The 22,748-nt window shown below is 43.5% G+C and overlaps 1 long non-coding RNA gene across 1 annotated transcript in view; it reads right to left on the bottom strand.

Annotated features, from left to right (window-relative positions):
• The window catches only part of LOC310898562, a 34,345-nt gene extending 31,505 nt beyond the window's left edge, over positions 1 to 2,840 (bottom strand). Inside the window, exon 1 of the long non-coding RNA XR_014583429.1 lies at positions 740 to 2,840. This is a non-coding gene — a long non-coding RNA (uncharacterized lncRNA). The remainder of the gene's footprint in view (positions 1 to 739) is intronic.
• Between the last annotated feature and the right edge of the window lie 19,908 nt (positions 2,841 to 22,748).

Consider the following 22,748-nt stretch of genomic DNA (forward strand, 5'->3'; position numbering starts at 1 on the left):
CTTTTTATGTAAAGCGATAGTTGGAAGGATTAAGATTGGGAGGTTAATCTTTCCTAACGGCTAACTCATTGTTTTCTCACAATTCCAAAATTCTTTGGTAAGAGACATGGTCTGGACAGCTCACCATTAGCAATTTTGGAATGGAAAGTTAACCGCAAAACAGTCAGAGCTGGATATCTTGCAAAACTCCCTCAAATACTGATTTCCTTCTGAGTCTTTCTTCTAGAGATGCCAGATACATTCCTATCCATGTCCAACAACTCTGTTTTCTGAAAAAGGAACGCTTACACGTACACACACATCTGTGCAGAGAGACACACACACACACACACACACACACACACACTCAGAAGAGGCAACTTAAAATCCCTGCCAAAGAACACGTATGCTGGAAAATATATTGATTAAATAACATGTTTTCTTATCATCGGCTAAGAAAGCTTACCCTTTGTAAGACAGGGCACTGCTCATAGGGGAGGCTAACTTCAAAGTTAGTGTTAATTAATTAATTGGAAATCTTTAATGATTTTCTGTTGTTGTTTTTTTGAGATGGGATATTATCCCGGCAGATATCCGGGGCAGAAAGGAATTGTGCTGCTCTACCGCCCCAGGAGGAGCAAGGCTTTCTGTCAGACAGCTGGTGGAAAGGAACGAGGGAAGGTGCCATGAATAATTTTTCACTTAAACCCCGATGTCTGGAATTCAAAATGAGATTTCTCGGCACTATTCTAATACATACCTGGTATAAATCCACTTCGAACTTCCAATTGAAAACGCAGTCCTCAAATCCAGCTATGTAACCAGCTAATGAAAGCTTTTGTTTCCAACAGACTCCTCCCTGGTCCATCTGAAACAAGCCTGTGGCTCGGCGTGGTGTCTGTTGGGCACGCTGTCCGTCCGCGTTCCCTTTGGGGCACTTTTGTCATGGTCTCATCATTTGGTGGCTGCGTGGCCACAGACTCAGAGGGAGCCTTCTCCGGTGGGGATTCAAGTGTATTTCCAGACAAAGGTAGAAAGGTCTGGGTTTTTTAGGTATATCCTTCAATTATCAAGGGCCCAATAGCTTCAGGGCATCTTGTGCTCAGGGGCAACCCAGAGCAGAGGATGCTGCTCACGCTTTCACACAATCGGTTCAAACCATACGCGGAATGCAGTTATGGACAGGATTTACAAAACAGTTTTGTATTAGGCCAAATCTGCTCCCATGGCGATATCTGAGTGGTACATGCACATAAACGGAGCGAAGCTAGGCCAGCGAAGAGCGTTTTGGGGAGCTGCCAGAGTACACAGTTGTGGGATGACATTTCTCAGTCACGCCCCGAATTCTTATATTCTTCCATCCTGGTAGAAGTGAAAGTCCTGTTACTTGAAAATTGTTAGTTGTGCTTCCAGTTCTTAAACAATTACTAAAGAGAGCTGTCTCGGGTTATTTATGGCACAGCTGCAATCAGAAAAATGGCTGTAAAAGTGCCATTTGGGATAACTGGTTCGGCCTCTCTTCATTAGCAGCTTTCTTCGCTCTATTTACAAACCAGGGGTGTTGTCAGCCTCACAAGCTCAAGCCAGGGAGACGAGATTTAAATGGGGTCATTTCTGGCTCAATAATCATTAGTAGTACTGAACTTTTTGCAAGATAAAGTGTGCTCCATCTGGGTACTGATTTATGTCGGTTGGACCAGAGCTTCCGTCACATAAATTCTTTAAGGCCAACACTGCCGGCATTTATGTTTTTAAAGTATCTTATGGAAAAAGGTCTCAGAGTTCTATATTATATCAGAATTAAATGCTATTTTTAAATTAATGTGTTCCTGAATCAATTAAACAATTTTGGCCAACCGCAAGCATTACTGTTGTTAATAAATAAATAAATAAATTCAATTTTACTGGCTAATTCATGCAGGACACCTGTAGATGAAGCAGTGAGCAGATGTCCTCTGAGAGTGGTGGAGAGAGAGAGAAAACACAGGAGAGAAAAATATCTGAAGATTCAACTATGAAATCCAGATTTGGAGGGGAAAGGATTCTGTGCCATACAGTTTTGGTTATTGTGAGTTTGGGACTGAATAGTATCATTATTTTTTATAGTGCTATAAAACAAAAAACTCTTTTTAAGGAATCCAGTTCTAGCTATCCCTTTTGGGTAATCAAGTCCAAACGTGCTCTGTGCAGGATATAATTAGCTTGATGCACAAGCTAGTGAAGTAAATGGACTTTTAATGATGCTCACAGTGTGCAAAAGAAAAGTAGCCAATACAAAAATAAAAATAAAAAAAAATAAAAAAGCATTAAAACTGGAAGTCAAATAAAATTCCTTATTGCTAATGATTTTTTGGCTTGTTTTCTCATTTCACCTCTGGATGTTTTTTCTTGCTTTTTTCCTCCCACTCCCTTTTGTTGAATTATTCTTCATAGTTTCCAGGGACACAAACCTGTTGCAGGCACATACTTCCCGGACTGTCTGATCTTCCCACCCTATCACAAGCAGCATCTCCTATGTTTCCACACCAGAAACAGCCTTGTGAGTCCTTCCCTCATCCATTGCCATGCCCCCTGGGCTGGCTGGTGAGAATGCTCCTGGGCAGAGCAGTGTTCAGGGTGAGAGATGGTCAAGAGATCTCTGATCTACCTCCCTTCACCATGCAGGAAAGTTCTTTGATTTTCTGTCTTGCTTTTCTTTTGGAAGTGGAAAGACTCCTCTGGATCCCCCTGCCTTCTACTTCTGACTCCTTCTTTTCAGTAAAGAGCAAGGTCAGACCTGAACTTCAAGACCCCTTTGCTTAGGAGCTGTCATTTTAGAAGGAGCTTGTCTGGCTTGAAATGAGTTCGGTTCTAATGTGCATGTAATTTGTAGAAAGCACAAGCCTCACGCTAACCACGCACATCCAGTGGATGTTTATATTCAAAGGCCATTCTTCTTCCACAGTGTACAGAAAAAGGGAAATGAATCACAAAACACAACCTCTATGAGCTGGACAGACTGCAAGTGTCTCCCCATCTTGGATCAAAGGAACTTTTGGCTCTGAGTCCTGGATCCATTTGAACTGGTGGCAACCTTCCCACTGACTCCAGTGGCACTGAATTTGTCCCTTGGACATTTATGTTGTTAAATGGAGTTAAAAGTTCCTGGGCAAGCCAGGAGAAGTGTCCCCACCAGCCCACAGGGTCATGGGGTCTGACTCTCACTTACTCAAACATGCAAAACAACACCATCAAAAGCTCATAAACAGCGGCTAAGGCTGGAGGTTAAAAGAAATATCTGCATGCCTCACAGAAATCCAAAAGCAGTTGTGCAACTGCAAACCCATTAAGGCATGAGTCAGCCTGGCATTTGGAGGGAAAATACATCCCATGGTGGACAGATATAGTGGGTAGATGGACCACATGGCCAACTGCCATCCTCAAGTGTTGCTATTTTAGGTCCCTTATAATGCATTATTTGCAAAACTACCCTTTCTAACTGACTGTTGCGCTGTGAGGTGGGGTGTAACTTTCCTGCAGGTTGGGTTTCTGCCCCGGACCTCATTGTTATTTGTCCTGTTATGCTGTCAGTTTTCCATTTTCCTTTCCTATGACTCCACTCCCATTTTTCTTAATGCTGACCTTTCTGAGCTGCCTTGTCCTCCCTGCTCACACCTCCTAAATCCCAATGTTTGCAATTGCTCCCTTGCTCGTAGTAGTAGAAAAGTACTTTGTTCGGGATCCTTCTGTCCCATTAAACAGAGGATTTATGGAACTCTGTTTAAGTGTTGATTTCTTCTCACCCACTCCCAGACTCCAGGTCTTCTTCAACTCTGTGTCAGTATTGGTGCTTGGTTATTTGTATTATTGTTAGTAGCTGGTTTGATATGTGCCTATATTTATGTGGTTTTTGTTTGTTTGTTTTTGTTTGTTTGTTTTTCCAGTTCAATCACTACTCTCACCTACCCAGTTTGATGAACAGTTCCTTTGCTTATCTAAGTAACATCATTGTTAAATGCTCTTTTCCTTAATACACTGAAGGAGTATCAGTGTATTAAATGAGGCCACTGATGCTTTGAATGCAGTTTTTGGCTGGTCACCTTCCACTAACAGGTGAAGGTGGCATCCTATTACTTACCTAGTCAGGCAGCTGTAACCTTCCTGCAGGTTGTGACAACAGCAGTCAGCATCAGTATGTGGGAAAAGTATAATTTCGGCTCTAAAATTTTACACACTGTTGTTATGAACTGTGAAACTATGGCAGCTTTCCATCCAGAAACAGCTGGGCTTGTGTGTGGGTGAAGTAAGCGCTGTATTTTACATCTATGCTTGTCTTATCTACCATAAGGTAAGGATTTCTGGAAAATGGATCAGTCATTGCATGTTGCTGTCCTCACAATAACAGTGTTTTAGAAAACCGTGAAATTATCACTAGTATCCCATCATCCATTTGCTTGTAGATTTTCAAACATAGCTTGGCATTTTTCCTTGGAAAATTTGAGTTCTGCTAGGTGAACGAGCCATTCGGTTGTTAAAATATTCCCTTTTTTCAGAGCATGATTGAATGTGCCTTGGATGCCAATCAGCATGAAGAGAAAGAACAGACAAAACCCTAGGAGTGTAAAAAAGCTCCTTAGCTGCCATCCCCTCCCCTGCTCCCCTTAAGCAGTCAGCCCGGTGGGGAGCTGGTTTTTGTCTCCTTGCAGAAGCACTTGGGCATGTGTGGTGCAAGGCTTGAGCGAAGCAGCTTCCATCAGGAGCAAGTTGCTTCTCACCTAGGAGCACGACTGAACTCAGCAGAGACAGAAATGAAAAATGAAAGGTTAATATTTTGGCTCCGAGGTCCTTCTGGCAGACTAGAGATTATCTTTGGACGTGTCACGAAAAGCTTTCAAGACAGACCCCAGAGCCAAACATTTCTGAAGTGACTAGCAGTTTTGGGAAACTCAGCTGTGACGTGCCCAGCTTGAGAAAGAAGAATCTGAATGCTTACCTTGTGAAAAATCAGGCCCCTGTGCAGGGCTGGGAGGAGGTAACTCAAACCCCACATCCAGTAACTCCCTACATATGAAGGCATTGAGTGAATCCTTCTCAAAGTTGCCATATTTCATCCCAGTGAGACATCCCTGCAAGAGGATTCTCATTCCACCATGACCACATCAGTGTTTGAGGTGTTCTTTTGCATTTCTTTTATTGAGGTCTAAATGCCTTCAGTAAAATCACTCACCATGGAAAATCAGTAGTTTCATCACTTACGTTGATTAAACTGAGATTTCTCATGGTGAGAGCTTAGATGTCCTCCTGCTGCTTCAGAAAGACCTGGTGGATCGCAGCTAGGGAAGGACACAGCCTGCTTGAACTCAGGTTCATTGGGCAGATCCCAAAGTTGGCTCATGTGGAAAAAACACTCCTCCTCTCCCCACAGGGCAAAGGAGGAGTTGTCCATTGCAATCAGTGGGGTAAAAATGGCATAACTGGAGAAAAGCCTGTCTCAAAGAATCAGCCTTTTAAGGCTACATTTTGATTTCGTGTACACTAGCTTGGACCTGGAGTATGTTGGAGATGTAGTGTACACTAGCTTGGACCTGGAGTATGTTGGAGATGCAACTCTGCAGCTCCAAATTTGTGTTTAAATGTAAAAGCAGATCCTAGAAGTAGGGAGGACAAACTGGTAAAGCAAATTATCAGCAAATTAACTGCATTGCAACTCGGCTATGAATCCTCTGCTACCATAAGGTCTTCAAGGCTTGTCCAACTCATATATAGGGGTGAGAACATGCAGCTAAAATATAGGGGACTGAACCTCAGATTTGAAAACAATATTCCTCCTCCAGCTCATCCCTCCCTGTCTGCCCTGACCTGATGGAAGGCTAACTGCCTACAGAAAGTGAAATGCTTTGTGAGGGGTGCATCACACCAATGGCTTAAATGCTTGCTGACCTTGCAAACAGCTTGAACCGATAGCCCAGCTTTCAGATGAGATGGTGGCAAGGTTCTCCACGTGTCCACGAGTCACTCAGCTGACCTCAAGAGGCCATAGCCCTACCTGTCCTTTCCGATGTATCTCAGCTCTGCCAGGACTTGGCAGGTTTGCTTATACTTTCTGGCAGAAATTTAGGCACCTGCTGTGTCAGGTGGCAGCTGACATGAGTGCAGAGCACCTCAGCGGAGCCCGTGTGCTGAACTCAGGCACATAATCATCTGGCCACGTCCCCAAGCTCTTTCTGGAATTCAGTCCCTTCATTTCCCTGAAATGCTGCTCTGAGTTCAGACTTGCAAAGAGACAGAGCTCAGGTTCAGATGATGAAAAACCAGGGAGTTCCTGCTGCAGCACCTCTTCTGTAATTCTGTGATTCTCCAAGCACCTTGGTCCAGAGTTATCTGGCGTGCTGATGTGCAAGATGCACACCTCGGACTCTTTGTGATCTGCCCAGAATTGTACAAGCTAATCATATCTGTTTCATGGAAGAGCAGCCCTTCCAGCAGCTCACCCAGACACGGGTAGCTGCATTTGTCAGTTAAGGGGAAATTTTGATTATTGAGTCCTTGTGGATGGCCTGGGGCAATAGCGACTCAACTGCTGCAGTAACCCACAGCTCCAGACATTGGCTGCATCCCACTTCTACTACAGTCTCAACACTCAGCCTGCTCAGGCCTTTTTTCACCCCCAGACGTTGGCAACAGAGCAATGGAAAACAGAAAATGTTTAACATGTAGGAGTGTTTACTCTTGTCATGACACAATTTGGGATTTTCCATTAAAGCTTGAAAAACAAACCCTAAACATAATTTATTAGGAAAATAGTAGCTATGAGGTAAACTTATGTCAATGAGTGCCAAGAGGTCAAACAGACGACACATGATATTTTGGTTGAATATTCTGTGTGTTACTAGAAGCAGTGTGAAAGCTGGCTCACAAAGTATTTGCTGGAGCGTTATGGTGGCTGGGGAATAGGGCAAGTCCAGAAAGTTCCTGAAAGCAAAGCCTTATTCTGCTTTGCTGTGACAGAGCCCTTTTCTTCAAGCACCAAACCCAAGTGCTCCAGATGCCAAGGCTGGCACGTGGCAGGGGATGCCAGCACCCCTGTGGCCATATTTCCCACAGGAGCCAGAGGATGCAGGGCAGGATAGTCAAAACATATATTGACCTCAACAATCACAAACCTTTATGATGCATCTCACCCATTTTTACAAATCTAACCTCATTTTTAACTGCATGAACTGTGAGTTTAAGAAGAGTTTTGCATGAGATGAGATTAATGATGAATATCACAAAATTATATCATGACTTTATTTTGTCAGTGGCTGGAGACTAGGTAAATCCTACATTGTCAGAGCTCCTGCATTCTTGGGTTACAAACCATCTACCAAAATGTTGACTTTATCCATCCTCAGGATGCCTTGGCACCGTCTGAATAGAAATGTTGAATACAATATCACAGGTAACAAAAGGAAAACCTTTCAATAATATTCCAATAACTCTGCAAAATTAGCATTTATTTTGCGTTGCTTTTCTGCGTATTGTTTTGGTGAACTCTAATAATGCTATTTCCATGTGTGCAATTATAGAAATTATTCACCCTGGTTTGCACTGCAGGACACAGTGTTTGCAGATTGTGAGTAATACTACTCTCAGAAAGGTAAAAATTACTGAGGTTGCAGGAGGGAAGTTAGGGGAAGTCAGAAGCCAAGCCAAGCAGGGCAGATTATAATAATCACTAGGGCACCTCAAAGAAGAGACGACTAAAGCATTGCATAGATCTATTTTGCAGAGATGCAATACACTCCAAGATGTTTTTTCCTCTCAGAAAATAAGGAGAACACTCCCATAGACGCATGCTATTCATATACTAAGGTTTGAAAACCAGTGATTCAGAGGAATTCACATACCACAATGAGGTGTGTTAGTTTTCACCGCTGTGATAACCACACCGTGTTGGGCATATCCCAGTAGGTCAATGGTACATAACACTGTGGTGTGGCCCCTTGGAAGATGCTGAGACATAATTCAAAGTTTTGCTGCATATCCCTCATATGAGCACCAAATTCACGCAATTTTGGGGACTTAATTTGCAATGCTGAAAAAAAAGGAAAATAAATAATAGCGGAGAACGAGAAAGGTGGAAAAGACAACGTGCTTCAGATAATGGAAAATGTTTCTAGATGTGTCTTTGTGACCTTGGAGGGCAAAGCCACAAAGTATATGCCCATGGGCAAGGCCATAGCCAGAAGACCGGGTGTCCAGACCATGGGCCATGGTGTGACAGCTGTCTGTGGGAAACGCTCCAGTGTGACAGCTAATCCCAACTGCTTTGATCTACCTCACACCCTATGATGGGTAAGAACAAGCATTTGCCTACAACTGGTGAGGTGAAATAAAGACATCCCCTGGCTAACTCTGTGATTATTTGTTTGTGCAGCCATGCCCTAAATCTTAAATCACAAAGCTCAAGTTGCTTTGAAAAAGTAGGAGTTTGGTTAATAATATAGTCAATGCAACAATTTGTGGCACCTAAAGATGCCCAGTAAGATTTCAAAATTGAATCCTTTTAGGATCACAGAATCTTTGAAGATCCAAACTCCAAAAGAATCCAAGTGTCTGAGGTGTAAAATTTAGGTCTGCTGAGTCCTTCAGCTATAACCCTAAAGCTTCCCCTAAATATTTTGACTTGTACTGGTGGCTACATTTCCTTTCTTGGCCCTGAAACACATCAGGGACAAATGCCACTCTCATAATAAAAGCTCACAGGGCAAGCTCCCACTCAGACCAGCTGGGATGTAAAGGTACAGCCAGCTTCCCCTGATACACCAGTGACCGGAGAAAAACCTTTTACAAGAGGAGGAAAGAGGAGAAATCCTGGGCTTTGGTCATGTTTGACACGTATGTACATTATAGAGATTGAAGTGTAAGGATGCTTTGGATGGCAAATGAACAGAGATGCTTTAGCCACTGGGCATCACTGCCCTGAGTTTCAGGAGGTGGCAAGATGGAAAACACAGACCTGTACTTAACCTTTCCTTGGGGTTAATTAAGGTGGCTCCCCATGTGTTGACTGGTTCACATCCTTTCTTAACTCATCTGAGAAGCACATAATCCACAGTCCCCAGCTCACAGATCTGGAGTCCTCTCTAACAGCTAACCCTCTAAGGCAGGTTCTTCAGTGACTGATCTTTTTCAATCATTTAATACATTATTCATTCTAGCTCTGAGCCCTTAAATACTCTTAAAATGCAGTAATTAAACTCTGGGAAAAATATTACGTCTTCCTTGTAAAGAGCTGCATCCGCATCTCTGCAACACCAGAGCATCTTTCCTTGAGATATTAAGTGCTTGGATGAAGCATCCATCAGTAGTGGAATCTGAAACACCGATCTTAGGTACTTGCCAGAAAGATTCAACTTTAAGTACAGGGCATTTAGAGCTTTAAAATGGAAATTTTGAACCACTAGATCTGATATGGGACAGTGTGGAGCCATAGGGCTGAGATGAATGGGATGGCAGAATGTGATGCAGGGAGTGGAGAGCTTCTAGCAGAGCCCAAACCCTGTCTTGGGCACACTGGCCAGAGCTGGCCAGTGTGTAGAGGCATTCCTAACAGAATCCTAGAGTGGATCCCAACAAAAAGACAAGTAGAGGTCAACACACTTCCCTACCCTGCCGTTCTTTGATGCTAACCCCCCCTCCATTCACCCACACAACCCCTTGATGTGAATGGGTCAAGACTTACTCTCCATATGGGGCAGTGAGTGCTATTTTTAATTTTTGAAAGTTAAACCAGCTCTGAAGCTGGATTAGTGATGGCAGATCCCCCTAAACTATAGGCACGTAAACTGAGGGTGGACAGCTGCTGCGACGTTCCTGGATGGGAATCTAACCCTTAAACACACTAGATGCACATACATGGCTTCTTGGCTGCCCCATTTATGCCCATCTGTTACGATGGCACAGTGCCTGCTTAGAAGTTGGTCAGATCTTTGCCCTTGGGTAATACACCAGGCAATGATGGATATATAAGGACACCCTGCAGACAGTGGCAAGAGATCTCTTCCCCAGGAAGTGCCTTCTCCTACTCTGCCTGAACGATGTAGTTTGGTGCAGTGATGCCTCCTTGCACTCCAGGCACACCTGTTTCATTACTGGTCCAGTAATAAGTAGGCAAGCTGAAGAGAAGAAAAGGAGCTTGTGGACTTCACGGAAAGTTCTGGCTGTCAACAATGAGCCAGGTTGTATTACAGAGCATTCCTGAAATACATGCAGTCACCAATGGGGACATCAACACGACAGTTCCACCCACTGCCACTGTGCAAAACGGGCAACAGGACCAGGGGACAAATCATATTTCAAAGGACTGCATACATCTGAGTCCAAGATACCACTTGTACATTTGCCTCAAGAAGAGAGGGACGTAACTCTTCCTGGTCTTCAGCAGAGTACATGATGCCCTTTCACAAGGGAGCATGACGATATTAATAACTATGTCAGGTGGAAAGCCAGTGACTTTCTGGTGTTCTTTTAAGAAATGTGCATTTCACTTTCTATCAAGTGGGAAAAATACCCTTAAAGTCAATATTAAGAATTTTATGGGCTTCTCTTTCCCCTCAACCCAACGATTTTGACTTGCAGAAGGAAAGACCTTGAGTCTGTAGGACAAGTAATGTTTGGTTTGATATAGAATAGGGCATGCAGTGATCTGCCTTTGTATTTGCAATCACGCTTAGAGAACTCAGATGAGATTGAAGCCCTAGTCACTCTTCAGGACAGCTTATTTTCCTGGAATCATAAAATATAAGGTGGAAGAAGGCAAAAGAGGAGAATATTATCCTGTAGGTAACTACTGAGAGTTGGATAAAATTACTTATTTGTGCTCACATAGGAAATTTTTTGGAAAGTCTCTGTAAATGTCCTGCTCACAGTTTATAAGCTACGTCGTCCTAAGATAGAATTGCCTCAAGTGCCCTTGCAGTCATGCAGGTTGGTGACAGCGCCTCTTTTGCTGCCCTTCTCACTAAACATTTTCCACCACCTCAAGGTTCTACTTCAGGCTGATTTATTAAGACCAGCAGAAGCCTGAGGAAAAAGAGAACTGCTTTGATGCCATCTCGGAAGCTGCTGTCAGGGGAAAGATCACCCAAGGTCCAGGATCCCAACTTAAGAGAGCAGAAGCACGCTTGATTCAATGCATGGTACCAGTGAAGATGCGACAGTTCTTTCCCCCTTCTTTACTCCCCCAGTAACTCTGCACCTATTTCTATGCTGTCCACAATGCAGTGTGAGCGCTGGTGCCCAAATAAGTGCTGAAGGTCAGTGTGCCAATGCAAGTACACTCCCAGTCCACCACCTCATGGACAGGCGGCTGGCAGCCCTTCAGAGACCATTCTCTCATGATGATGTATGTGTCCCCAAGGGTCAGTCTCGGAAGGGTATCTGAACCTCTAGATCCCACTGAAATCCTATAGCCTCCTTGTCCCTCGGGCCTCCATATAAACTGGGAATAGCAGGAAATCTCTAGCTTAGAAGGGTGCTATAAGAGAGATACTAATGTAATTACAGCCATTCACTCATTTCAGGTGGACGGATCTGATGTATTACCCATGATAGCCCTTCTTATTATCCAAACCAGCCTTCGGTATACATATGTTTTGCTGCAACATGCTGGCTCATGTCCCATCCATAACAGAGTACCTTCCACTAGCTGATATTTAGAGTGTGCTTTGAGACTTTCTGGTGAAACCTCTACATTCAGACCCTGGGATAAGGTAATGTTTTAACCAAAGAGAAAGTCCACACTTCTTGCACTACCAGCAGTGAGAAGCACTTGGTGTGAATGTCCATGTCTTTGGGAGTGACCTGGTGCTGGGTGCTGGCCCGCCGACCTCTGAGTCTGGCCCAGCCCCAGCAGCCAGGAGTGGACAATGTATGCAGTTTCTGACCGTAAGCCATACCTTTCACTCTAATTAAGTTTGACAAGCCCAGTTTCTACTTTCACATCGAGCTCACATGCTCCCATATGAGAAAATTTTATTCCAGCTGCCATTGTATAATCAGAAGCATTATAGGTTTTATTCTTTCTTGCCAGACGGTGTTGTTTTCTCTAATTGGATCCATAAGAATGCCCTTACTTCTGAGATGAGACAGACTTTTGCCAAGACTAATATCTGCAGAGAGAAGTTAACCTCATTTATACCTTACCAAGTCATGTTTTTAATCCAGCCAAAGGATTTTATCACTATGTTACTTGGATGATTGATATGGGGTAGAAGCCACCCAAATAACCTAATAAGTCTAAGATCCCAGAAGATCTTCCTTCAGCCTTGTGTCTGCTGGCTGCATTTTTCATGATACCCACCCTAAGAGATGACCTACAAACACCAGTAGATGTGCACCTTGCTGGTGAAACAGCTAGAGACATGCATCTTGTACATAGTCTGGCAGGATGAGTGTTAAATTTTAGCTGAGGTTAGACTGGATACTTAGGTACCCAGAAAACCACCCCTAACATTGGCAAAACATGTTTTCAGGTATCAAAATGCTGCCAGGTTGTTTGCAATAGACCTATCCCAGCTCTTTGGTCTTCCAGTGTCCTTAGGCACAATAAATATTCATGCTGAGGACCCATCGTTGCCTGGGATAGCACCTCTCCAGCTGTCTGGATCACTGTGAAACTCATACTGTGAGGTGAACAACTGGCTCATTCACATTGCAGGTCTGGACACCTGAGGGTCCAAGTGCCAGTGCAAGTCATGTCCCTGAAGACTTCAGACATAGACAGCAGCCAAGCCAGGGCTGGAAGATCTCAGTTTTACACTTAGTTCCACTGGGATTTAGTTAGGCATCCTATTCATTTTTTGTGGAGCAAGGTCCAGAGCACAGATACTTCTTTTTTTTTTTTCAGAAGTAAACGCCTCCTGCTCATTAAATTATATTTCTGTTGGCAACTGAGGGCCTTTGACCTCTGTGAGCAGCGTGTTCTTTCCAGCAGTAAGTTTATATGTAGACTGGCCAGTTCATTACCACACAGAGGATCACTTCTTTGTTAAGAATAGACAGTGCCTGAGCATGGCTAAAAACGAAAGCACAAAGGCAACTTGCCCTTTGCAGGCAGGAAGTCATGGAAGTGGGCTTCAGCTCTGAGTGAAGTCACTGAGCTGCTGCTCCTTAAGGTTGCGTGAACCAGAAAAGGCACGATACAAAGCTGCAATGTGATGCTGCCAGGTAAGTGCTGGGGCTGGAATCACTCCTGAACCAAAGCCTCACATAAACGAAGTCTAAGGACTGCTAATGTTGTATGAATCCTTTCTTAAAAAATTAAATATCAAAAAGATCTAGCAAAGCTTGGTGAACTAGTGTAGGTTTGGAAAACTCTATCCTATAGAACCCTTGAATGTAACTACCCCAAAACTTCAGGCTGGGTCTAGGAATGATGCAGAAGGAAAGGGGAGTAAGCACAGGGATATGTCCAGGATGTCTGCCTTACACAATACCTTCCAGAAGAAAGGCCAAGATTTCTAACTTCTTGGACGTATTCACCCAAAAACTTGCCAAAGCTTTTCATTCTCTGTGCTGCTAACAGGAATAAGGTAATGGTAACGGGAGGTGAAATTCAATTAGGTGGAACAAAAGGAACCTTTTATGGATTTTCCATCATAAATCTTTTACTTGGATTTTTTTTTGGTGGGGGGAGATAGGGGGAATCATACTGTTTAAAGAAATGAGGCATAACATATAAACCAGTATTGGTGATTAAATAAACATAAATCAGTACTTAGTGAAAATTTGGTGCAAATGCAATCACAGCACACTATGTCATTGTCCTTTTGGCAGGAAGACTGCTTAAAAATAATGGATAAAAAACTACTCTTATTTAGGCATCATCTAGGCACGGATGCCAAATGGCATCTGGGATTTTAAATCACAGTCTATATATAATGCATTAAGTTCAATGAATCTCAAGCCAGGGACCACTTCCATTCTTTAGACCCTCTGCACTTAAAATTTGTGCTGACTTACATCATACCTGTCCCAGTATGGTGAGGCATAAAGGCATAAATCTGGCATAAATCTCTGTATTTGTCCACTGATACTGGGGGGATTGATTTAGGTTCTACTTAACAGCGAGAGGTCCGAGAAAGCTGTGTAGCGCAGCCAAAGGCAGTGTGGGATGTGTAGAGGCTTTGGGGTTCCTGGTATTAGACAGCTTTCTGCTCTCCCCTTCAATAGGCCCTCCATGGGATCAAGAAGATAAAACTATTAACTCCCAAATCCTTCAATCCAGTTTTACTTTCCTCCAGCAGCAATTACTCTCCTCAAGAAAGCTTTGTCAAAGTCACGGACTCCATGCCATCTTCTAGCGCCCTCATGGCCTTTGGGGCCCAGAGCTTCCAATCCACTAACAGTCAAAAAAACCATTCACTACTCAGCACCCTTTGCACCACAGGGTCTGCCCAGTCCCCTGGCACTCTGATCAGCCGTATGAGCGCTGGATCTGTTTCTTCAGATGATGGATCAGCCACAGCCATGGCTTCTAACGACTCTGCAGAAGTGGTAGGGGAGGTGGTACAGGTAATGGAGGCATCAGCAGTGGTGAAGGTGCCAGTGCCAGCTTCATCACCACTGTCTGCTCCTCTGCAAGCCTTGAAGGGTCAGGTAGAACTAGAGCTTCCAGTAGCATCTCAGTGTCATTGGCACCTATCAAAACATTCAACAGTTTCAGCAGGCAACAAGAAGGTATTTAGCAGGCTCAGTGAGGAACAGCCCTGGTGAGTTTTTAATACTTCAAACTGGATCATTTGGTGGAGGCAAGTCTTAATGCCAGACACAGATCACATGCATACATAATTCACCAGTACATGTGTAGCACTTAAGGCCAGCAAAGACCATTCTGAGCAAGAGGAAATGGCTGGTGCCCTCAGCCCTCCAGCCACCCATGTCTGGTGGATATAACATTATATATATATTACAATATATAACAATATATATTTTTGCTATAACAACATAAAAGAGGGCATTCCAAAGCTGGAAGAGTGCATGTGACTCACTTCAGTTAAATGTGGTGTCCCACATAAGCTGCATCTTGGATGGAAGCACCAAGGTGCATAACAATCCTTGGATGTAATAGCATCAGACTTTTCCCTGTTAAAGATCCATTTTGCTGGAGATAGCCCATAGCTCTTATCTGCTAACTTTCAGATCCAAGACCCAAGTCAAGAATCTCTGTGCTTTGAGTGGTACAAAACCTCCATAGAGTCAGTGCTACTGGGCTTATGAAGATGTCTACCATGAAGGCCTTGAGGATGCAGAGGAGGAAAAGCTCTCTATACTCTGCATGATAATTCCCATCTCCTTCAGGAGAAAAAAGAATAGGTCCCACACTGATTGTGTAGGTTCAATTTCTCTTCCCTGATCTTATCTCAAGAATATCTGTCTTCTTGTAGGGTCAGAATCACTTAGGCAGAGCAGTCTTTGTACATAAAAATAACGCATGTGCTTTATTACAGAAAATCAAACCCATGGCCACCAAAAGAAGGGAACCACATATTTTGCCTCTCCCCCAGGAGCCCACACCAGCCCAGGCCTTGGATGGAGAGGATGTGGGCACACCAGTCACCCATCATCAGGCAGCATTTACTGGTCCTGCCCACAGACACAGACATGTTGGTCACACATACGCAAGAACTCAGAGAATAGCCCATGGCAGAAGTGTACAATTTAAAACCCAGACGGTTACATTCTTGGAAACATTCATCCCCAAGTCAAACCGAGAAAAATATATATTCAAAATACCAACAATACCGACAATAGGCACATCACCCTCCTACAGCTCCAGGGTTGCAGCATGGCAAAACACAGAAGGAGGCATGGGAAGGGCAGGATCCACAACTGGAGCCCTACTAGTTACTTTGGGGGAGGCTTGAGGGTCCTTGGGTTCAAGCAGGAGAAGCTACACCCCTGCAACCAGAACAGAACTAAGACACCAACACAACACCCAGAAAGCTTTGAGGCTTATTTTGTACAAGACACTGTCTTGCTCTGAGTGCACTATGATCAGTGCCAAGGCTTCTTCTTACTCTGGCTGGATTAAAGGTTCATGCAGACCTGAGTTCAGTCTTGCATCAGCGTGCCTACAATGTTCAGTTGTCTACACAGCAGCTACCAGTGTTTGTGCACTGCTAGCACAGTGAGCCCGTAACACGGTTGTGTGTCTGTACATTCACATATTCACAGATTTTACATGTGTAAATAACATGTTTTTAAGCATGATGATGGAAATGAGCTATGTATCTTTAAGAAGGTAGGGACTTCCTATGGAGAAATGATATTTCTTCATCTTTGGAAAGTGTGAACAAAAGAGTGGTAGTTTTAATTAATGTTCTTTTTTCGCAAGGGTCATTATTTGCAATTTCAAGAATGGAGATCTTCAAAAACATCAAATTCAACCTGTTCTTTAATCTGGCCTTTCTTTGAATCTCTCCTTTCTTTGTAGACATGTCCACTAGTCCTTAACCTGATTTATGTGATTGGTCAATTGTGAGTTAATGAAGGGGATAAAATGTTTTCTGGAATGCTGGGATAATCGACAAATAGCAATGACCAGTAACTGGACCACGGCCAAGACAGGAACTTAATCCTCTGAAGTTCAAGGGTATTGTGAAGTTGCACTGAAGTGGGAACTGAAAGAAACCAGTTACATCATTCCATTTGTTTCCTTAGATTGGGACAAATGCACTCACTCCAGTAAGCATATTTGAAGACTAATTATACAAGGAGAAAACAAGATAGGATGGAATTTCTCTACTCTGGGGCATATGTGATTTCAAGTGCGGTTTAAGGGTTTTAATCCTCTTCTTTCCTAGCAACTTTTTACTGTTTGATGCAGTCAGTGTGGGTTATTTCTTCTAGAGGTCACACACTCTCGCCCCCTACCTCTGCTTTCCTTAATGACGCAGAGAAGCTCTCTAGCCCCCTGTCAAACATTTCGCCTGAATTCTCAGTGGCAAGAGCTGAATGGTTCAGCTGCAAGGATTAAAGAGGTGGGTTTAAAATGTATGTATGTCCTTCAAGTGTAAAATTTAAATTAGAAAACAGAGACACTCTCTTGCTCTGCTTTGGATTTCTTGTAAAAGTCAGAATTCATCACTGCTGGAGTTCCCCTGGAGTTAAGCAGGTTTGTCAAGGATGAACTTGGGACTATTCAGTATAGCTAAAGCTTCTCAGCCTGGATCCTTCCGGTTCTGAACGCACACCTCAAGAGATGTGGTAGGAGATGATAGGGACAGAGGATTTTCAGGTGGCTGGTACACAGTCATCGATTATAAAAATTGAAACTATTCACAGGAGGTCTTGGTCAATGCTCATGTCCCTGCATCTAGACAGGGACAGAAGTACAGCACCTGTGAGACTGCCAAGAAATGAGCTATCACACGTTTGGTGGAGGGAAAATGGTGGGCTGTGGGCAACACACCAGTGATAGGGAGAGGACTAGGGCACTCTTATCCCCTCTGACTGTGGTAGGTACCACCAGCACCAAGATGCTTCCCAGCAGTAGAGGAATGACAACCCAATTTGCCTCATGCTTCCAATTTTGGTGAGCTAGACTCGGTTCCCAACATGCTCCATGATATATGTGAGTACAAAGAGCTTCATCAACTCAGTCCTTGTCCTAAGGCTCTGCAACACCTCTCAGAAAGGCATTTTGGTGGTACTGGTGATGCCCCCTGGGCCCTGATCAACACCTAGATTCTCAGTAATGTTTTATTCCTCACATACACATCATCTTCCCAGTTCTTAAACATTGCTGAAATGAACAAAACAAAACAAAAATTCAAACAAACTGAAGTGCAAGAGCTTCTCTTCATGGACTTCCAAGATAACACCCTTCCATGTATATCTGTGCTGCTTAGGCTCACTCTTCCTTCAATTAGTGGTTAATCTTTTTACCATTTAAAGGATATTTTTCCAACAAGAGGCCCCAGAGAGGCAATGTTGCACATGCAGGTGGATTATGAATTCACCAGGGAGAGGGCTGAGGTTTATTTGCCTCATTTGCACCTCAGACAGTGGGGTCCTGATTTCACTGCTATGCCTAGTTTGTGTAATTGATGGGCAAATAATTGAGCAGCTTAAAATGGTTGGGAAGGCCCAGGAGAAGGTTCAAATGTAGCCTTTGCTTTTCTTACAAGAACTGTTGGGATCTGTAATGATGTGAGTTTTGAAGGGAGCAAAAGATGGTGTTTGCAGTAATGAGATTTCCAGGCCTGAAGGCCCACGGGGAATAATGAAGAAGAGAATGAAGTGAGACATGAAGAGTGAGGAGAGATTAATTAGTCATGAGAAACATCCTCTTGGTGCTCTTTAATAAGACAAAAACTCTCCAATTCGTGAGAACTGTGTTAATAGCCCATGGAGACTCACCAGACACGCCAGCACTGGGATCTCCGCTAGAGAGTAGGCCCAGCTCTGGTGGGGTCCTGCTGCTCCTCAGCCGTTCAGACACCAACCTGAATTCGCAGACTCCCTCACTGCCTGGCCATGTCTCTGATGGAGTCAGGTTCCTCTCCCACCTCCAGCTGGCTCCTCCACTCTAGTTTCTTTACACCACTAGGCCTGCTCTATGCATTGCTTCTGCAACTTTACCTCTCAATTAACATTTCAGCAAGCTAATTGCTGTCCTCAGGTGAACTGGCTGGGGAAGGGTGTTAGCCAGGCAGCTGCATCTCTCTCCTGTGGAGGAATTTGTTGATTAAAACAATTAGCTCATCCAGTTTGACCTTATCAGCTGAAGCTTCCTTTGCTGCTGATGAGCAAGCAGCGCACGTCAGTAGGCCTGGAGCTCTTTGCAGCAACGTGGAGCTCATCAGCAAAACAAGGGGCTGAGTGAGCAGATGGGCTCTGGTGGTACAAATTCCTTCCTGCCAAGAGCTCAGGACAGAGATGTAGGGGGAAAAAGTAATCAGCAGCACAGAAAACATTGCTGGGTCCTGTTTATGACAAAATTCAGCAATAGGTGACTTTGGATGACAAGGTCGTTCCAGAGAAAGATTGAAAAGATGATGCTGGCAGTGGGAGGTCTGGGAACTTAAGGGAGAAGAGCCGATATTTGGCTATAATTTGCTTGTGGTAACCAACCAACCAGCCAAAAAAACTTAAAAGAATTACATTGGAAGTGTCTTGTGAAGTTGTTCTCATGAGGTTTGTGTCTGGTGTAGTAAGGATATCTACCAATACATTGCATGCGTTCAGGAGAGCAGTGATTGTTCTGTTTCAGAGGTTTCAGATGAAGCTTTTGTTATTACTCACTTTTTCAACCCTCTGAACAGAACCAGATCTGATTAGGTTACAGCCAAGTTGCTGAACCTCATCTCCACACCTGTCAAGCAAAGAAAAGAGTTGGAGGAAAGGTCTAGAATGGCATTATTATTCATTTCCCCCAGTCCTTAATTGCCATATTCAGGTGTGGATGTTAATCTGAACTGGGTTTAAGTCAGGATGACAACTGCTTTTAAGGACAAGGAAATAACAGCAGTCCAGCAACAAGCATCCACAATAGGTCAGCTCAAGGCCTGATTCACCTGTCTCAGGTTTCTTAAAACCCTCCCATTAGAAACCTTCCTATTCAGTCTATTCCAGTGCTTACCTACCCAATGCATAAGAATGCTTTCCTTGTGTTCACCAAGTTCTTTTATTTGCCAATGATTTTTCCACCTTTCTCTTCTGTGGTTTGGATCTAGTGTGTCTGGAGTACCCCAGTGCTTCACCTGTAGTGCCTGGAGCTAGACAAAGCAGTCCACATGGCTCGGATACTCCTCTCTCAATTAAAACCATAAACTAGAACTGCCAAGTGCTGACTTCAGTAACATGTCTATTAATAGAGACTGTTATCGGGGAAATGGGAAGAATGGCAGACAGATAGAGGGGGGAAAACAGTATCGAATTAGACATTTATCTGAAAATATGCTCCAACTTAACCACAAAATATAGTCAGATAACCTACAGAGTTATGGTCATGTGGGTGATAAGCATCCCCTTAATTTTTGCACAGGAAACTGTGTTTCAGATTAACTTTTCAGAAGGGATAATAGAAGTGATTTACTCCTACAAGCACAAAACCCCACACTAGTGTGTTTATGCATCGCCATGGGCAAAGTGCCTTCTAGGCACTGAAGATTGATCCCTTCTCCAAGCATTGTGCAAATCAAAGGCTGTTTTTGTTGCCTGCTGGAGTATAGCAGCTCTGATTATTAAATTTGTAACAAAATCTCAGGTAACATAAATATTTAGATACAACAATCCAGAGGGATTAAACAAGTACAGAGCCAAACTCTTGCAGGATTTCCCGTGTTGTTATTCAACTTGCACATTTTAGAGATAGGAAAACCAAACTGTGCAGGGCTGTGATTGTTCCCAAAGACTAAACACCCATACATATGGGACTAGATTCACAGGAAGGATTTAAGGATCAGTATTAGACTCTGTTCCTAAATCCTAATTAGTCAGTTCCTAAAGATGATAGTTCACAGAACCCAGCACTCTGAGGAAGGCTCTGCCTAGTACCAGCCCCTCTATAAGAAAAAAAAAGAAAAAAAAAAAAAGCTGAATGGCAGAAATTTCGCGTGGGATTAACTAACAACTGGAGATATTTTTCTTAAATCTAAGCACTAGATCAGGCCAGCCATTCCTCTCCCTTCCCTCAGAAACTCTAGAGATGGGGTATCCTTTGCAGAGTTCTCCTGCCCCAAACATTATCCTACGCATATTTGACAGGAGAGACCCATCACTTTCTGCACTGGGCACTACCTTACAAGTTGGGTCATTGGTCCTTTAAGTGCAAAGTTTTTTCATGCAGAAAGAATGGGGCTTTGCTGTGGTGGGGAGTGCAAGGAGAGTGGACAGGCTTTCTCCAGTAGCCCGTGGGGCTCTGGCACGATTTTCCTTTCCATGGTCTGAAGAAAACCTAAAGGTCAGTTCAGAGTGGGAAGAGACAGCTTGATGTGGTGAGCCACTGGGCTTGTACACAATGAACCCTATTTTGGATGGAAAAGCTTCAGTTCCAGCTCTAGAAACACGCTAGCACCAGGGGACAGCCCAAGTTATAATTGAATCTCTTTGTGTTATTGGTCCTTTGGCCTTCCTAAGCTGAGGCAAGCTACATTTGATTTCTTTGGCATCCTCTAGAATGTGTAATGCCAGCGTGTTGCCCTCAGTGCCTTGTGTAAGCCCAACCGGCCACTTCAGTGACCTCTTGTTCCTCCTATACATGGAACATATTTCGATGATTTTATAACTCCTTAAATAAGGTTTCTTTTATTCTCATCTGAATGCCCCATTAACATGGCTTTGGGTCCTGTCCCAGTCTCCAGAATACCCGATGCTTTATAGTTTGTATATACCAGACTGCTTGCTGCTCCAGGCTGTGACAGAAGGTGTCTGGTTCACACAGTTCTCCCTTTAGATGTCAGATTGCTTAATCCATTTTCCTATCATCACTTTAATAAATACATAAGTAAATGAACGGGGAAAAAAAAAAAGCATAAGCAGCTTTCCTTCTGCATTCTCACTGCAAAAGCTGCCCATTAACTCATTTGTGTTTTCTTGGTAGCTAGCAAAAGCAAAAAGTCCCCCTTGCTGTTCAGTTCAGCCCAGGTAAACAGACAGATTTTGCAACAAGAAAGCTCAGCGTGGGCCATTTCAGCACACATTCAAGGGGCTGATGATTGAGGCACAGGACTGTTGAGATGAGGATCTCCCAAGCAGAGCAGGAAACTGGCATAAGAAATGCCACGTTTCCCAGAAACTGATTTGTCAGGAGGCAACCTGCTTGCAGGAACACTGGAGAGGGAATAATCTCCAGATGTAACATTAAAAAAAATACTTTTCAATTTGCCATAATCTGCTCTCTCTCTCTCTCTCTCTTGTATTTTTTTTTTCAGATGAATAATTTCTTTTGATTCTAAAGCACCTTCGGTTTGAAATTTCAGTGCACTAAATGTTTCAAAAGTTTTTTGTTATCATTAGATATCAGAACTGGAACAAATTGCTCCCATATGCTTCAGATTAAAGATTTCAGCTGAATCAATCTGAAATTGGAGGGGGGGAGTATGGTGTGCAGAGTTTTACTTGTTCTATTTATTACACGAGGGGGAAAAAGAAAGCCCTGAAGTCTCTCACAGGATGGGGAATGAGTTTTCTACTCACTTGTAGAGGCCAACTCCTCCAGGCAGAGCTGCTCTCACAGCAACACAGCCCTAGTGAAGGTTTCTTACACCAACAGATGGAGAGAAAATGCTCCCATCTCAAGTACACACTGGTCACAGACAGCAAAATGAAAAATGGAGGCAGATTAGGCCAAAGTGGTCGATGCTTTCTCTCATTCTCAACTCAGCTTCCTCCTCTTCCTCTGTATTAACCTGTTTCATTGTACATCTCCTGCTTAGTATTAAGCGAGCAATCTGTGCAGTTATATTAAATGATAGCAATTGACCCCAAACTTCCCCTGCTTTTTAAACTCTCGTGGTTGCTTTTGACTTCTCTGTCCCTCCCATTTATTCCTTGAACTTCATCCTTGAAAAGGCCTCTCAAATCCTGAAACAGCCCCTTGTGTCTCCCTTGCCTGCAGATTTTCCAGCTGAAGCATCCCAGACTACAGCACACTGGCTATCATTTAGAAAAGCCTTCCAGCAGGAAGCTTCAAGTGTTTCCCCCTGCTCTCCCCCCTCTTCTCACACCATTTTTTTATTATTATTTTTTATTTTTCTTTACAGTTTGAACTCTGGGCTGTATCATCTCTGCAGCCAGTA

Source organism: Anser anser (genome assembly GCF_964211835.1).
Source record: "Anser anser genome assembly, chromosome: 4".
Taxonomy (NCBI): Eukaryota; Metazoa; Chordata; class Aves; order Anseriformes; family Anatidae; genus Anser; species Anser anser.